Raw genomic sequence first — 15322 nt, 5'->3', positions numbered from 1 at the left:
TCTGTCTGTGTTTATGAGCGTGTGTGTGTGTGTGCATGTATTGTGCGCAAACCTTCACAGATACATAAGAGGCATCTGTGAATGTTTTGCCAGTTAGTGTGCATGAGAATGGATCTGTGGGGTTACAATTTTGTGTGTGTGTGTGTTTAAATACATGGAGCAAACTGCTGTATCGCTGCGTGCCTGCATGTCATCTGAGCCCCTGACGCCCCACACACACACACACACACACACACACACACACACACACACACACAATAAAAAAGGAGATCTGATGTACGAGCTCATTCCCACAACTTGGGGATTGAGGGAGAAATTGGTTCCCTCGTTTCAGCGTGGAATTCAATTAGAGGATGTTCCAGCTATTTGCCTCTTTAATCTGCTCTGGGCTCCCGGGGAGGCGGCTTGGGTGTCGGCCTCTCAGTGTGGCCACAAAGACGCCAGGTTGGCTCTCATCACAGCAAGTGATGCCCTGCTTCCACTTCTGCACTGCCAGTACTGATTACCTACCAATCCTAAAATGTACTCTCATCAGTAAATATAGACTTAAAGGTCTTGTATGTATCATTTTTAAACGTCATTATATCATTGTCAAATGAATTGTGATATCTTGGTATAGGGTATAGGGTTCTTGTTTTGTACTGTATATGCAGAGAATGAACACACAGAAATAACACACAGCTAATGAGCTAACATTAGCCCGCTACACAGAAATGACACACAGCTAATGAGCTAACATTAGCCCGCTACACAGAAATAACACACAGCTAATTAGTTAATATTAGCCCGCTACACAGAAATAACACACCATATTGAGTTAACATTAGCCGGCTACACAGAAATAACACACAGCTAATGAGCTAACATTAGCCCGCTACTTTTCTTCCCTAGAACTGTATCGGTTTGTGAGATAGCAAACAACTCTAAGTGCGTGCTGCCAACAAATTCTGACATAACATTTCACATAGAATTTTTCTTTATTTTTTTTACCAAGGAAAGGAAGGTTATAATAAAGCTATACAATACAAAAGCTCAGATGATTGGCCGAGAGCCCCCAGGTGCCAAGTTTACAGGAGTTTTCACCTACAAGGTGACAAAACCTACAAGTTACAAACTTTTCCCAGGATTCATAGCTCTGAAAACTAATGGCTGAGCCTTTGTGAAGAGAGTGCTGTAGCTTAACATGTAATCACAGCTAATCACAATTACATTTCATTTCATCTTTACAAGCTACGAGCAATCATTACTTAGACTAATACAAATTTTTTTTTTTAATTAATATTATTTTTTCAGGCATTTTCGCCTTTATTTGATAGTTCAAAGTAGAGAGACAGGCATAGGCGGTTTTACCATAAGGCATAGGTAGGCAATTGCTTGGGGCCTCGTCCGCCAAAGGGCCTCGTGAATTTTTTTTTTATGAATTCCACCTGTTCTAAATGAATGCACGTTCATGAGAATTGTGAATTTGCATAATTGACGCCCCAATAATGACATATAAGGTTAGGGGTCCGGCCCATATGTTGGGAAGCTTCATTCATAAAAATGACACGGAAGACTAAGGAGAAGTCTACCAGCTCTGAGAACAAAGTCCTACTATCAGAAATAAGTCAACCAAAGCATATAATATTTAATATAATTCAATAGTGGAATCAGAGGCCCTGCTAAAGCCAAGGAATGGGAAAAAATAACTTGTGCTGTTAATGCAGTGTCGTCTGTTGTGCGTTCCTTTACGAAAATCAACTATAGGCCTAGTATTCCTATACTACATTTTAGATGAATACTAAATAAATATCCCAACAAATCTATAATTCCCTATAGGAATATTATAATGATACTACAGAAGATGAAAATACCATGATATGGTCACTATAAACTCACTAGTGAGTACCACAGACACTCTAAGTCCCTATCGGAGTATTATAGGAATATTATAGGACTATATTGATTTGTCGTTAGGGCACCGTCACAGAAATAAAAAAGAAGAAGATGGCTTGACATGAAATTAGATGCAAAAAGCAAGACGATCCATGACTGCAACAGGAGGGGGCCAAGAGGAATTCTCCGTTACAAAGACAGATGAAAGAATAGGCCTATACCTGCCATAATTGGCGATGCGGCAGGAGGAGGATGTCGCCCTGGACAGCAACTTGCAAGCTGCTGCAGCATGTGATGATATAGGCTTATGCATGACTCTAATGGTAAGACCTAAAGCCATTTCTCTTTTTAAAATTTAGATTCACTTGCACTTACCCACATTAACGTTATCAACTGGAGTACAATAGTCTAAATCAGATTCATCTCCCTCCATAATGTATTTGCCCCAATACAATCTAACCTTGCCTTTGTCTGACCTGAGTGTTTATCAAATAACCTGGCAATTATTAGTGTTTTTTGTTTTGTCTTTGTATTGAGTACACTTATAGGCTACTATGTATGGATATTTATGAGATTGCTATTTTTCCTGTGACTATACCCACTGTAGTTAATCTCAACATGATTATACATTACAGTGTCATTTACATATACCGTATTTCCTCTAATAGTGGCCTGTAGTCAATTAAAAGCCGGGTCTCCGATAATGGCCGGGGCCGTCGTCGACACGAACAAATAAAGGCCGGCCTCAAAACAAGAGCGAAACAAGACTAGGTCAAAACCTAGTATATGGCTGGACCGTGTCTGTCTCCTCTCTCCGCCGCTGTCCTCTCCACCGCGCCCACGGCCCGCATTGATCCTCCCGATCCAAGCCCCGGACCCCCGCCGAAATCTCGGCCAGATCACCGGGAACACATCGGCGCCCAGGTTCAGTTAGCTTCAGTTAGCTTCAGCTTACATGCAAACAACGGTGGATACCGGTAAACTCCTGGTGCCTGTTTGTAACTGTAGTTTGTAGTAACGTACAAGTGCCACAAGATGGCTCGGCCGGCGGAAGTCTCTGGAGCATGCCGTCGTCGATTACCATAATTATCGTAGTGCATTGCAGTAACAAAAAAACGTCTACCTAACGTACCCCAACAGAAGCAGATCTGAAAACAAGGAGGCTTCGTACTAAATTATGAGCAAATATACTTATCAAACAGAGGGAATTAGAAATAAAGGCCTGTCTCTAATATAAGCCTGCTTCCAATAAAGGCCTGGTACCCTCTGCAGTTGAGGTAAATAAAGGCCCGGGCCAATATTAGAGGAAATACGGTATTCAAACTCAAAATGTCTTCAAAGTGACAGAGATACAATCTATTAGTCAACAACAAAGTTTTTTTTTTGCTTTGGAGAACGGCAGGTTGATTGTACGTGACTCGTACGACAGGTCTGGACCACTCGTAGATTTTGTTCGTACCTAAGAGAAAATTCTAAATTGGTGAATGCGGCAAGTTCTCTTAAATCGCTCGTACGAGTAATTTAGGGACGAATCTGTTTGTACGAGTGGTTCTTGCATGAGGTTCATTGTTCGTAATATCTCACTAGGACATTTTTCATAACACCTCGGCCCAGTTATCAATTCTCATATGTACAAGAGCCAATGTATTGTTCCGTAGTATAGTATCCCTTTCTGCTTCCCTCATCTTGTTCTCCACACCTAGCGGTCGCGGTGCTGTGCATCAGATGAAGAGCTCTGAGTGTGTGTGTGCGCGTGTATGTGTGTGTGTGTGTGTGTGTGTGTGTGTGTGACTGAAGGTCATTTGAAGTTCTTCAGTTAGAACAGTTAGGATTCTCATTTGGGTCTGTCCTTTAGTTCTGTGGCTTTGTTAACTGAAAAGAGCTGCCTCCAAATAGTTTTTGTTCACTAGCTATGATTGCGTTAAGCAAAATGGAGAAGGGCCTCACACATTGGTCTTTGCCTGGGGCCTCCAAATCACTAAAACCGCCCCTGGAGAGGATAAAGAGAGGAGAGGAAGGAAAGAGAGGGGATGACAAGTGACAAAGGTCTTAGGCCGGATTCGAAGGCAGGACGTTGCGTATACATGGTACCTGCCTTAGACCACTGAGCCACTAGGACACCCGCAAAAATAATTTAAAGTTTAGTTACGTTACAATCATTGAAACATTTTTGACAGGTATTCAAACTGGAATTACAAAGACAGATATTTTACCCTCGGCACAGCTGAGGGCATCACAAGGCAAATTCAGGGCAAGCAGTCAGTCAATTATCTGTCGCTTCGTGAGATGATGCGCTTCGTGAGATGGCCTCTAGAGGGCGTCTTTGACTGTGAGATACAGTGTTTCCCATACAGAGGCATAAAATCAAAAGTTGATCAGTGTATATAAATTGATCTAAATGGATCTCTAATGCGCTTGACGTGCGCATCACATCATGTTTGTCATTTGGAGATGCGCAGACAGCAGACCAGCAGCATTGTATTCAATCCACAGTCTCCTGGTGTGAAAACAAAAGTGAAACTCGCCTGTTAGTAAGGGGATTTGTAGACAGTAACACGTCTTCTGCTGCCCTACAAACTTTAAGGTAACGTTATTATCTTGTGGTATTTAAAGAGGTGATTGATGTTGAGTGATGTCACCACCTGTTGTACTCTATAGAAGGTGACATCACCAAAGACCAGCCAATGCAGGCGGCAATTTCAGTAGCATGCTTTTTATCATTAGATGTCAGGCTTTACACAGATATGGGTTTGAGGTTTGGTTAAGTAACGTTAGTGGAATTAGGTAATTTAACCGCGTCGCAGTGCTTCAGTGCATAGAACTGAACAGACGCGCCGTGAGTCTGTACAGGATCTGTGCTTGTTCATTTGAAGTTTGCAAAACTTTCTTAAGACCACGGAGCTTCAAACAGAATAAATTAATTCCTGCAAAGATTCAAATAAAAACTGAGCTTCAAACTTTCAAAATTAGTATCAAGCTTTCAGAATGTGTCATTTCTCTCCATATAAAGCAATCCAGCAGATTTCCAATGTAAAATGCAGTGTAGGGACTGGTAGAGGCTGCCAATCTTGGCTCAACATTAATTTGGTAATAATTTATTAACACTGCAGCCGCCGCTGCGGTCTGTGGGACCGTTTTGATATTTCTAATGCATGTAACTCTATTTCAATAAAAAATATGACCCCACCAGTCCATGACTTTTCCTAAATATGTGTTTTTTATTGTCTCTCAAAGTTTTAAAGTTATGCAATAAAAGGTAAGAGAGTAATAATCATTTCTTCCTTGGACCGCCAAGCGCGGTCCCAGGGACCGCTATGTCTATTCACCTTATGTTCCATGGCAACGCGGGGGTCAGCGGAGTACTTCCGATTGTGTTTGCACTTCCGGTGGTCACGGCGCGAATCAGCGGAAGTTGTTTGGTAGTAGTGACAAGTTTGATGAGAGTCTCGACTATGCGACTATACTATAATATGTTCAGTAAGAGGGTGCCATAATAATTGGAAGAAACGAAGGGAGTTTTTACAGCAGGAATGTTTTGAACATCGACCTCAGCTGCGGTCTCAGTGCACCTGTGGAGCCGCATACGACCTGCATCCACCTCCGAAGGAGGACAAAGCTCTACGGCTCTGGTTGAAGGCTTTGAACCTCAAAAACCCACCCAAACGTCCTTTTGTGTGTTCCTTCCACTTTGTGGATAAAAAGCCAACGACAGAGCACCCCTACCCAGAAAAGTGGCTTGGCTATGAAGCTCCGGTGAAGAAACCACGTCGGGTGCTAGCCAGGCAGTCAGGTACGTCAAATTATCAAGCTCCTCTGTTTGCACGGGTTGTTTGTTGAAAAGTAGGTGTACAGTTTGTAATGATAACAACAACAATAATGGCAAAAAGCAAAGCTGTATCATTTAAAGTTTGTTACCAAATTAATTTAACATCCAATTTAAGCATTCAGTAATACTAGGCTACAAATTATACTTAAAAAACGTTAACACCAGGAATAACACGTTAGTAGACGTCCTTACTGCATAAGTGTTCAAATTGTTTATCATCACAGACTCATTCTTGCATTCCCTCACCATGTCACACAGTGCACAGTCCTTTGCATTGATTTGATATGAAATGGATACCTACTGAAACACCTTGCATATCTATGGCAGTCTGTAGGACCAAACAGGCTAATAATGACCACATAATCTGGTAAAGCACAGATCAGATCATTTGCCACTTGCCATCATTGTGTATAATTTGCTAGTTAATGAAAATGTTTCATTTATAGTAATCTACAGTGGGAAAATTATGTATGTTTATACATATTGTTAAAGAAATACAATTTAATATTTTACTAGATGACAATGCAACACCCAGCATGGAGCATGAGGCTACGGATCACCTGGATGTGCCAAACTCCCAGAGAGATGTCGGGACCCAGTGGGAGGACTGCACACTCACAGCTACAGTTCAGGTCTCCCCCTGATGCCTTTGCCCACCACTGCTGACCAGGGAACACAATGTGCAGAACCTCTCTACAAGACTCTGCTTAGGACCGAAGCTCTCTCTCTGCTCCATACTGGCTTGTCGCTTGCTGCCTTTTATTCGGTGGCTGAACACCTCATACTTCTCTACAAAGGTAGCTTCTGTTGACTATGATGAAGTTGAGGCTTAATCTGCTCCAGGAGGACTTGGCTGAAAGATTTTGTGTGTCCCAGAGCGTCGTTAGCCGAGTGTTGAGCTACTGGATTGACCTCATGGAAGAAAATATGAGAGACTACATTCCTTGGCTTCCGAGGGAAACTATCCGTGCTACAATGCCCCAGTGCTTTAAAGAACACTACCCAGGCACAACATGCATCATAGACTGCTCCGAGACCCCCCTCCAAAAGGCCAGGAATCTTGACTCCCGGGCAGAGTCTTTTAGCCACTACTATGCCCAGAACACCGTCAAGTACCTGGTGGCAATTGCACCCTGTGGCCTAATAATGTTCATCTCCCCAGCTTATGGAGGTAGGAGTAGTGACAAATTCATTACATCTGAGTACCTGCGTCCAAGAGATGAGGTCCTGGCTGACCGAGGCTTCACCATCCGTGATCTGCTGTGCGAAAGGAAGGTCAAACTCACAATACCGGCCTTTACTAAACGAGGGGCACAGCTGTCTGAAGAAGACACCACCAGCACAAGGAGGATTGCTAATGTGAGAGTTCACGTGGAGCGTATTATATGCAGACTAAAGCACTTCAGAATTATTTCACAGGTTGTGCCAATCAACCTCGCACCAAAAATAGACAAAATTCTGAGAATTTGTGCTTCCCTGTGTAACCTGTGAGGTGACATGATACATGAAGATGCTGAGTGAGATGGATTGGAGTTGTCAACAGAGCAGCAGCAACAGGATCAAGCCTGTGTCCTCATCTCCAAACCTTTTGTATATTGTGTAACTAACTCTACAGTTGTCCAAACTTGTATATATTTCCATTTATTTGGTGCATATACTGTATATATATTTCCATGTATATCATTATCTTGTGTTCTTAAACTGTCCAGTCTGTCCAAACTTGTATATAATGTACATATTTCATTTTAACCAGGCCAGGAAGTGTAGGGATGAATAGCCATTTTCTTTAAGTATATTTTTCTCCTGTTTGTTTTTGTTTTATTTAGGATAGTATTATTAGGATAGTATTATTAGGATAGTATTATTAGGATTAGTTGAGTTTGGTTTGTTGTTTGTGCTTCTTATTGTTGACCAATTAAATACATTGTGGATTTTTCCCTGCAGTCCTGCTGTCAGTGTTTGGTTATTTTGTGTTGCATCTTGTATCACCTAGACAAGGAACATACTGGAACCACCATAATATCACTAATTTCCAATAGGATATAAGTTGTTACTTAGCATTACTTCCAAGGGAAGGATCATGGGCAATAAGTCAGTTTTGCTGAGAATACTCAATTGGGTAAAATGTGTTTACTTGTTATTTACAAAAGACATACAAACACATGTACAATTATAACAAAGTTCATTGATGGCAACAGCATTCAACAATGAAATTACTTTTTTTTTGTAACTCTCTCATACATACATACAACTAACCACTCAATGTGAAAAGAAGTTGAGCATTAGAAAAGGGGAAAAAAACAACAGCAGTGACAGTAATTTCATCTTCATTCATGTGTGAATGCTCAAGTTATCAATTGAAAGAAAAATCAACGCACACCAGTGTCCTAGTTTGGTGCTGGTAGTGGCAAAATAACTACAGAAAAGGATAAAATACTGCACACTCAAAAAACAGCACCATAGAGAAAGATTTAATGTTCATACCAACATCAAGGTGGTGATCGAAGGCAACATGGCCGAAATATTGGTATGAGCATTAAATCTTTCTCTATGGTGCTGTTTTTTGAGTGTGCAGTATTTTATCCTTTTCTGTAGTTATTTGAATGATGAATGGAGCTGAAATTACTGTTAAATTGCTTACACCTGTTAATTCCTTTCAGCTCTCCAGAAGTGCAGAAGGCATAGGGCCTTGCATTGGTACCTGCATTAGGAAGAGAGAGGGTGAATTAGAGAGCAGAAATGAACAGTGGGTTTGGATCTAGCTTTCACAAAGCTGCATGTATCTATCACTCAATGACAACCTGCCTGCCTGAAATTCATTGACAATATGAGGCAGCATATGTTTAAAATAGCAAGCCTTTAGCCTAGGCACAATCGCAGCACAGAAATTTGCATCATATACAACACTGATCAAGGCTTGCTGGGATGGGGTCCAGATGAGCAGCTTCGATGCTCTCAGCCCTGTGCAGAACATGCCCAGTTGCACCTGCATGTAATAGCCACGTGGCCCATGTGGTTGGAGTTGAAATGCCCCCTCCACCATCTTCACATCTGAGGTCTTGCTACTGAAGAGGTCTTCCAGAGACTCAAAGGATTTTCCCAAAACTGGACACTTGATCTCTAACAGTTCCTCAGTGTTCAACACTCCATCAGGGCTTGCCGACAGCCATGGCTCTTCTACACTGACCACAGTGCCTCTGTGACTGACAGAGTAGCCACAGCCTTCGAGCCACTGGGAAGCTACCAGCTCACTCTCCTTCCCATAGCGTGTAGCTGCATTCCCATGGAACCTTGGGTAGAGATGCTCCTGCAGGAACTTCTCAGGACTGGCTCTGACTGGAGCCCTCTTGGCTGAGCTAGCAGTGATCCGAATTTTACGAGCATCATACCACATGTGTGAGGCACTCTGCTCTTTGGTGATCTGCTCCAGTGTTGCAGACTTGGTCAGGTCAAGTGCAATGAAGGTACTGTAAAATAACAGACACTTCTGGCAGGTGGTGGGAACATCATGCTCGCCATGTGGAAGGGAATCTCTTCAGGGGATGGCTCTTCTCTTGGCTGAGCGTTGCAACATTTGTAGAGCAGGCTTCCTAAAGGCAGCTTCAGGTGGCTCAGGCTCTCCCTCAACTTCTCATGTGAATGAAATGCAGGGGTGGGAGGCAGGGGTGGACATTGTGGCCTTACCTCTGGGTGCTGAAATTGGTCAGTGGCTCTGTGGTGCGCGAAGCTGATGTCCACTAACCGCTTTGGGGCAAGGTTCCTCTGGGTTCCAGCATTCCAGTAGCGTTGCTCATCAGTGCACGCTATACCAGTGAGTCCCTGGGACACAGCATTCTGGACCTGAGACAGAGAAAATTAGAATCAGAATAAAATAAAGACATTTATTTCAAGTAACAATAAAGTGGTTGGATCAATATACAGCAATATACAGCAATTCTAAATCTTTCAGATTCAAAGAGGCAGACATCTGAATATCCTAATAATAAACTTACTTACTGGTTCCAAGTGATATGATTAGACTTATTCTTACTGTGACATCTCCAGCCTATTTCTGTATGGCTGGAGAAATGGACCCCAAACCTGTGCAACTGATTACTATCATGTAGAAGGTGACAACTCAAGAGACATTACTGAATATTACAGATTATTCTGAATGAGTCCAAGAGCTGAAATGACAATTTTTTATCGTGTAAGATTTAGTAGCCAGGATACCTGACTACTAAATCTTAATAACTTTCTTAATAATTTTGTTGCAGGTGGAAAAAGAGTTTCATGAGGCACATCAGGTAAAAAAGGACTCCATGCACAAAGACTGCATTGCATACATCACATTTAATAGTTGCTTGCTGAGTGTTCGGCTTCAGTTTAGTGAGCAACTACTAAACATGGTGTATTGCAATGAAGTCTTTGTGCATGGAGTCCTTTTTTACCTGACATATCATGTTTTGACATAGAGAAGATTTGACTTAGCTCACTTACCTTGACTCCATATTACTTACCTTCTTCCTCTGCCAATATGAGATTTGACTGGAATACTTACAGATTCTCCATGATTCTCATTCTCACAGTTCAGTTTTGTGATAGGCTATTTGAATTGAAGTAGCTGCAAACAATTAATATGCTCCATCACATGGGCCAATTGTCTTCCTGTAATATTCTATTTTCTGGTTAGACCAGACAAAAAAAAAAAAAAAACAGCTGATCATTTTTAACCTAACATAGCCACATAATTGTTTATTATAGTAAGACTATCAACTAATGTGACTTGAGTTTTTACTTTAATAGGGTACATACTGTTATAGTTCCATATGACCACAGGACTTGGTATATGAGAAGAATATCCAGAGACTTGACTTTAACTGCATGAGCTCAACATTTATTGCAGGCACTTGTAAATAGCATAACATGCACACTGACATATGACCCGAACCAAAACACGTCATGTTACTCCGCCTCCACATCAGTAACTTCATCACATCAGTATCAGTGCACGGCACTATATACTACATCCTCCTTTCTCGACATGAAAGTTGCACTTTAATGTTGGTATAATAACTTCTGTTTAGAACTGAACTTTGTGTCTCATCACTGTTACTGTTTAACTCACACATTTGCTTCAACATAAGAACAAATGAACTTGCAGCTCACATTAGTACAGATGGTCTATAACTCTTCTGTTACTGTCTTGGGAATGTCAAACATGACAATGGCTAATCAGTGTCTAAGAGCATAATATTGTGTCTTCTCTCTGCAAAGACCAAAAATTTACATTTCAAATATCCAAACAGTTCAAATCACATTTCTCTCTTTAACAGTCTGTTTTTTTTTTTTTTTTTTTTTTTTTTTTTTTTTTTAATTCAGCATTTCACACAGTCCATTATCCTCTCTTTGCTCATGTTTCTTTTTTTTTTTTTTTTTTCAAATGAGCATAGTTGGAGCGCGACCTTCACTGCCGGCTCATCAGAAAGTCTTTGTACCTCTCAGGTGGCCGAATAACTCGGCCACTTCTGGTTTGAGCTGGCCTCGACGAGGATGAGAGCTCGATGTCAGCACTCTCTGCTGTGCCTGTGTCTGGTGTGCTGGTCCGCTCGTCATCTAGTAAGTCTGTTTCTGAGTTCAACTGGGTGCTGTGTGGTGTTTTCCTCAGATGGTGTCTGTTGCGTCTGTAGTGCTGACCAGAAGATGTCACTATGTCATAGGACCGCGGTTCATCTCTCTGTGCGGTGACCACAGCTGGACGCCAACCTTGTGCTGTCTCCATGTGAACAGTGCTACCCGGGTGCAGTTCTGGAAGCCGCTTTGACCCTCTGTTGTAGTACTGCTGCTGTCTTTTCTGTAGATGTTGGAGAGTTGAGTGTACACCTTTGGGCACTGCAGGCTGGAGAACTGTGGTGGAGCTCGGTAGAGTGCTTCTGAGGACTCTGCCCATGAGCATTTGTGCTGGGGAGTACTCCATGCCTGTTACAGGTGTGTTCCTCAGGGTGAGAAGTGCGAGATGAGGGTCTGTGTTCGTTTGTTGCGCTTTCTTCAGCACGTGTTTCACAGTTTTCACTGATCTCTCAGCTAGTCCGTTCGACTGTGCATAACCCGGACTGGAATGAGTGAGTTTTATGCCCCATGATGTTGCAAAGTTTTTCATTTCCTGACTTGCAAATGGAACATGGTCACACACTAACTCTTTTGGTATTCCTATTCTAGAGAATACCGATTTCATTTTGCTGATAACAGTGTGTGATGTCTTGTCCTTAATGTTCAGTACCTCTGGGTATTTTGAGAAGTAGTCTACTATCAACAGAAATGACTGACCTTTTATTTCAAAGATGTCGGCCCCCACTTTGAGCCAAGGGAGCTCAGGGATGTCGTGTGAGATCAGTGGCTCCTTCTGGTTTCTGGGCTGGAACTGCTGGCATGTTCCACAAGTCTCGACCATTTGTTCTACGTCTCTCGTCATTCCTGGCCAGTACCAGTGCTTTCTGGCCAGTGCTGGAACCGTTTGACAGAGAAAACTATAGCTAGGAGCTCCTTCTCTATTTGTGCATAGTTCTTTTCGGTCTCTGTCAGTGCCCTTGATGCATAGGCTATTGGGTGGCCCTCTTGTAAGAGACACGCCCCCAGGCCATCTTTAGACGCGTCAGCCTGTATGACGAGCTGTTTCTTTGGATCAAAGAACCTGAGCACAGGGTTCGTGAGAGCATCTTTCAGTTTCTTGACTGCATCATCATGTTCATGTTGCCATTGCCACACATTGTCCTTCCGTAGCAGCTGTCTCAGTGGTGCTGTTATGGTGGCCTCACCAGGGATATACTGCGCTAGGTACTTTGTCATGCCAAGCATTCGCTGTAGTCCTGCTTTGTCAATAGGTGATGGCATCTCAGCGATGGCCTTGACTTTTGCCTCATCTGCCTTAACACCCTCTAAGGTGACAATGTGGCCCATGTAGTTTACACTGCTCACCTTATACTGTATTTTCTCTTTGTTGAATTTCACGTTGGCATCTTTTGCTCTGGCCATCACCTTCCGTATTATCTCGTCATGTTCTTCCTCTGTAGATGCAGCGATGATCATGTCGTCAGCTATGATGTGAACTCCTTGGATGTCTCCGAATGTTTCACAGTTATGTTGCTGGAAGACTTCACTCGCTGACTTGATTCCAAATGGTAGGCGTTTGAACCGATATCTCCCCCATGGTGTGTTAAATGTGCACAGTAGCGATGATTCCTCATCCAGCTTTATTTGCCAATAGTCATCCTTTTCGTCTAGCACTGTGAATATCTTCTTACCAGCAAGTTTGCTCAAAACATCATCTGTTGTAGGAATGGAGTAATGCTGTCTTAGTACCGCCTTGTTCAAATCACTGGGGTCCAAGCAAACCCGCAATTTCTTCTTGTCTTTCTTTTCCGTGACTACAAGGCTATTCACCCATGGTGTTGGTTCAGTCATCCGTGCAATCACATCAGCTTGTAGCAGGTCAGCAAGAGTGGCTTTGAGTCTGTCCATTACTGCCAGTGGTATTTTTCTGCATCCATGTATGACTGGTGTAGCCTTGGGGTCCGTGTGGATGTGATACTCTCCAGAAAACTCCCCTAGACCTTCAAAGACAGTTGGGTGCTGAGCTATCAGCTCCTCTTTCGTTGTTGTATGTTTCACATCCAGTGTGTCAATGTCCACCCTTTTCACTAGATGCAAATCTTCACACGCCTCCCTCCCTAGGATAGGTATGGAGGAGTGCCTTGATATATAAAATGGTAGACTTGCCTGAGCCTTGGGTGTGGAGCACTTGAGTGTGAGTATCCCTTCTGGCCTCAGTCTCGTCCCTCCATATGCCACCAGCACTGTTCTTGTGGGCCGTAGTAGTAGGCGTGCTCTCCTTTCACGCCTGGCCTTCCTTTTCATGGACTTAAACACCCTCAGTGGCGGGACGTTGGCCTCTGTTCCTGTGTCCAATGTGAACTCGACAGACATATTGTCAACATTTATCTTAGAGTACCAGAACCTGTCAACTTTAGGGTCTAGCTGATCAATGTTCACTGTTCCAATAAACAGGGCATCTATTTCTGGATTCACATTATGCATTGTCTTTCCATGCTGTGCTTTGCCTGACCCGCACATCTTTGCATAATGGTTCTGCTTTCCACACTTGTGGCAGGATACTCCATATGCTGGACATTGCCTTGGCTGGTGTGATTTCCCACATTTCCTGCATGTGTTCCCTTGTCCACTGTTCTGTGTGTGTTTAACTGGCTGTTTTTGTCCTTTATTCCACGGTTGACTGTCTTTTTGTTTTTTCTTATGCACTGCATGTACAGCTCTCTCCTGGGTAGCTGCACCCATTGCTTGTATTTGAGCTCTGGCGGTCTCAGCCGCTCGACATGTGTCTATGGCCTTCTCCAATGTAAGGTTTGGCTCTCTTAAAAGTCTCTCTTTCAGGCGCTTGTCGTTCATACTAAACACAATCTTGTCTCTGATCATGTCTCATCATCTCTTTTGCCTGAGTTCTGTCACATATTTCTCAATTGTGATCGATTCTGCCATAAGGTGCGCCCAAAATTGATGTCTTTCAAACACTGTATTTTTCTTGGGCAGACAATAGGCTTTGAAAGCTGCTAGGATTTCTTCCATAGTCTCTTCTTCATCATATTCAATATTAAGTGTGTTATACACTTCGAGAGCCTCCTCTCCTAGTGCGTGCAGTAAAATGGCTACTTTGATCTTTTCTGCCTTACCATCTGCACCACTTGCGGTCATGTAGATTTGGAAGCGCTGTTCCCATCGTCTCCAGTTTTCTCCCAAATTGCCCGTCAGCACCAGCGGTGATGGTAATTTAAACTGTTCCATCTTCAGACGCTAGCTCTCCTGTCGTCGCTAGTCCTCGTGCGCCACACCTGCTAGCGTCAGCTTAGCTTCTCTGCTAGTAAAAACCCCGGTGTTTTTCGACTTCGGCAAAATGACGAACTGGACCGACTTCTGACACCATGTTATAGTTCCATATGACCACAGGACTTGGTATATGAGAAGAATATCCAGAGACTTGACTTTAACTGCATGAGCTCAACATTTATTGCAGGCACTCGTAAATAGCATAACATGCACACTGACATATGACCCGAACCAAAACACGTCATGTTACTCTGCCTCCACATCAGTAACTTCATCACATCAGTATCAGTGCACGGCACTATATACTACACATACGATCGACAACAGGAGATGTTACTCATCATTGTAGACAAAAAAAACATATCCTACTTTCTTATCTTCCACAAAACTGAAGCAGGACTGCTCGACTGGCTGGGCTGAACATCAGCCTTCAGAAATACCAGATCGCTTACTTGGTGGAGTAATACGCGGCCCACTTTACCACTGTGAAGGTACTGGTAGGCTTCAGTGCTCTTGTAGTTCTTCATAGTGGCACCATCTACTCCAAGGGACAGCACGAAATAATTGAATATATCCCCGTAAGTTATTTCTGGCCATTTTCTCATGTCATCCTCCCAGTCGCTAATGTTGATCGTTGAAGGGTGCGGTACACTTATATCGTCCGACCGCCGCAGTGTAGAAGATGTATGCTCCCATGTGTTGACCACGTTATCCATGTCAGGTAATTTACCGCAAACCGACGTG

At 42.9% G+C, this 15322-nt stretch overlaps 1 protein-coding gene and 1 pseudogene across 1 annotated transcript in view; both read left to right on the top strand.

The window, feature by feature from the left end:
* Nucleotides 1-15322, top strand: part of LOC139924043 (desmocollin 2-like protein) — a 374665-nt gene that overhangs the window by 314630 nt on the left and 44713 nt on the right. The gene's annotated exons all lie outside the window — the stretch shown is intronic.
* On the top strand, nucleotides 2112-7222 carry LOC139924041 (uncharacterized; annotated as a pseudogene).

This window comes from Centroberyx gerrardi, chromosome 9, assembly GCF_048128805.1.
Source record: "Centroberyx gerrardi isolate f3 chromosome 9, fCenGer3.hap1.cur.20231027, whole genome shotgun sequence".
In the NCBI taxonomy this organism is placed as follows: domain Eukaryota; kingdom Metazoa; phylum Chordata; class Actinopteri; order Beryciformes; family Berycidae; genus Centroberyx; species Centroberyx gerrardi.
This window is presented reverse-complemented; position numbering and strand designations above follow the sequence as displayed.